The following is a 3,568-nucleotide window of genomic DNA, read 5'->3' as shown; positions in this document are numbered from 1 at the left end:
TTTACAACTGAGGGCCACCCATAGACAAAAAACTTTGTCTACGGCAGACGGTATCAAACACAATCACGGGGCCTCTCTTCTTCACTTGATACTTAACATGTCGGGAATAGTATCTCTACGTTGAGGCGCTTATCATTTTGCGTTTACCTACCTACTTTTCTCTGCTTTATAGAATTGGAAGTGTAGTAATGGCCTTTACTCGAACGAATCGCGAGGCACATGATACACATTTTTTTTACGTAAATCTCGTTAGCCGTTCGGTTTTCCATCATCAGATGACTGGAGAGTCGTATGTATTGACAAACGTGCGGTTTTGGAACTGGGCTGCAGGTTTCAAATAATATCAATTATCATTTACATGATTGGAACTTGGATTTAGATTCTGATATGATTTAAAGTTCTGATTACCATCTTTCATTGTGAACCCTGAATAGAGAACCTAAATTCTGCATTCTGGATTTTGGATACGGATATTTAATATAATTGATTACGAAATATTACGGAATTACGAAATTATAATTTTTAAACAATAAATTCCAAATGTATATAAAATCTCTCTTCACTTGTTTTCAACCCCTGTCATTTTCCTTTAATCTTCCTCTATTCCTCTATGATTGTCAAATCTGGAAATGTTCTTACTGAAAAAATATAACACTCATCGATAAAACCGTTTAATTATGAGTTTGGTATTTTGATTTTTTTTTCAATTTTTATGAAGAATTTTTTTTGTTTCGATTATAATCGTTTTACCATCATTATGGCATTCGCGACTTTATCAACGTTGCAGTTGGCGGATTATGAAGAATTTAATCACCGGTAGTTATGTTCGTTAATTAATCTATCGACCATATCGAGGAAAGTCAAAGATAGTTTTAGAAAGAACATTTCAAGATCAGATTCTTTGAACTTTGAATGTTGAATGAGGACGATTTTATCCTTATAAAAGCAGCATTAGAAAAATTCGAATAGAAACACAATTAATAAGGCCTTTGAAACAATTTTAAACAAATTGGTATATCGACGCCAAGCAACCACTTTGTAAAATTTACTTCTAGGCGACATAACATGATTTTTTCAATAATTTTAACCGAGTCAAATGGAGGAATAACATTGTACACGTAAGTACACTATTTTTAATGACATTTTACTCGAAATACGGCAATGATGTTGAATACTTTCATAGAGTGTCGATTAAGCGGCAGCGGCTTTAGTAGCTGGGAGGTCGGAAGGGGTCTTGAGTCTTGCCAGTTCAGGTGCCGGAGAGCGAAACGACGCGGAAAACGCCTTTGGATGGCCTCGATACGCTTCGAGTCATTCTGGTAATTAGGGCACCAAACTGTCGAGACATATTCGAGGGTTGATCGGGCCAGGCTGCACATAAACACAGTAAACATCCTTAAAATCTTTTGTCATGCGGAATAGAAGACCCAGGCATCTGGTAGCTTTATCGATGATGTAGTTTGTTTGGATCTTGAAATCCAGCCAATCCAGAATCAGACCTTGAGGTCTTTCAGGTTAAGCGATTCGTTATTTTCGTAGCGAGATACATCGCAGCATTACGATTTCTGACAAATGGGGGAGAGGGGATAAAAAAGTGCATTTTTTGAGTAACGGATGCTTTTACCGTTAGGAACATAAAAATAATGTTTTAAAGCTGATTTTGTCCGCAAAAGGGATGCCAGGTGGTTTTGTCGAAAATCAGGACACCATGAAGAAAAAATCAGGAATATTCAGGACACCACTGATTCTGCATTAATTGCTTAAATAAAGGCGAAATAAAGGTTTTTTTAAAACTTATTTCGTCCTTAGGATTTTGGATGTCATTCACCCCCAAGGAATATTTAAAGAAGGTAGTTCCAAGGCAGCCCTGCTCTAGTATTGGTACAGGCTAAGACGTCGCAGTCACGAAAAATCTGTATATTTACTAGGAAACTTTTCTTTTTCAATGATAATTCGAAGAATGTGCTGGAAATTTTCCACTTTGAAAACATGTTATTGTAGAAGGATTCATGCTCTTCAAGATGGGTTATTTAAAATTATTTCAAAGTCTTCCATGAAAATGTTCAAGTCAGTGCAGTTTAAGCTCCTTATTACAATAAAATGATCAAAACACTATTTTTTATACAAAACCACAATCTTTTATTGGCATTTTAGTAAACTGAGTTAACAATCATGAATTGAAGTTAATTGTTCTACATAATAGTTGTATATGGTAAACCGGTTAGAGTAAAATCATTACAATCAGTTGAACACTCAATATCTACCTTTTCTACCTTTTCGAAGCTGATATTTTCTTCATTTTTGCAAGTTATAGCTTCAAGGCGACATTGCATTTATTAATAAATTAAGAAAAAAACATAATGCAATCTTTAAAGGACCGAAAAACTTCATGACATAATGAAATAGAGGCCTTACAACAAAATCGAAATTAAATTGTAATTCGATTTCGTTCTAAAACGTGTTTTTCTTTGAAATTCCAACCATTCTCACACAAAAAATTGATACAATCGTTTTTGTGACGTCACAAAAAAATCCAATATGGCTCTCGACACTACCTTATTTAAATATTCCTTGGATACCATGAAGAAAAAATCAGGAATATTCAGGAAACCACTGATTCTGCATTAATTGCATAAATAAAGGCGAAATAAAGGTTTCTTTTTAAATTTATGTGGTTCTTAGGATTTTGACATCTGGATGTCATTCATCCCTCCGAAATAAAGGTACAGTAGACACCTTAAGTTATGCAAAAGAGGGAAAATAATATTGCCTGGCCAGCTGATTATATGATAAAATACCATTTAAATATCATCTGAACAAAGGTTTTTAGATCACAAGGTTTTCTGACTTTGTCAGTAAGTAGACGAGGATAGCGCGGTGAGATTCAGTGAGTTGGTTTGTAAACATCGGAAAATTTGTTCGAGCTGAGGGCTTTGTTAGTGAACAAACTCCACGAACTCCATAGTAGCCAAATCAAAATGGCTGAATCAGAAGTTTTTCATATGGTTACACCTCCCATATGTATACACACACCTTGATCTGAACCGAAGATTATAATTGGTTGAACTATTTTGTTAGAGATTTGATCGATATCCTGATGATTTTACTATTAATTCAATTACAATTTAGATATTTTATGAAAATCGGGATAATCCGGTACATTTTAATAGATAATTTAAAAAAAAAAACAGGACAAATCCTGACTTAGCAGGACACCTTGCACCTTTGGTTCGCAACAAATCACAACCGGAAATTTTGCGTAAAGTGGCAGCATAAAAAAGGTTTTAAAAACAAGCAAAATTCGGTTTTGTTGCTCAGTTATTTTGCAGGAAATATAGCTTTTCGCCTTAGCCTTGTGACTCTTTTGGCCTGATCAGTGATTACCCTTGCCCTTGCCCTTGCCAGAATAATACGAAAAAAAATTTCACTTACCCTAGTCGGCTAGGCCACGGACATCCGGCCCCCGAGTAATTTTCAAATTCAAATTTAGTTCACAGTAATTCACAACACTTCTAACAGCACTACTCCGTTGAAAAACATCACTAATAAATGTCGGACCGAACCCGTA

Source organism: Uranotaenia lowii, chromosome 2 (assembly GCF_029784155.1).
Source record: "Uranotaenia lowii strain MFRU-FL chromosome 2, ASM2978415v1, whole genome shotgun sequence".
In the NCBI taxonomy this organism is placed as follows: Eukaryota; Metazoa; Arthropoda; class Insecta; order Diptera; family Culicidae; genus Uranotaenia; species Uranotaenia lowii.
This window is presented reverse-complemented; position numbering follows the sequence as displayed.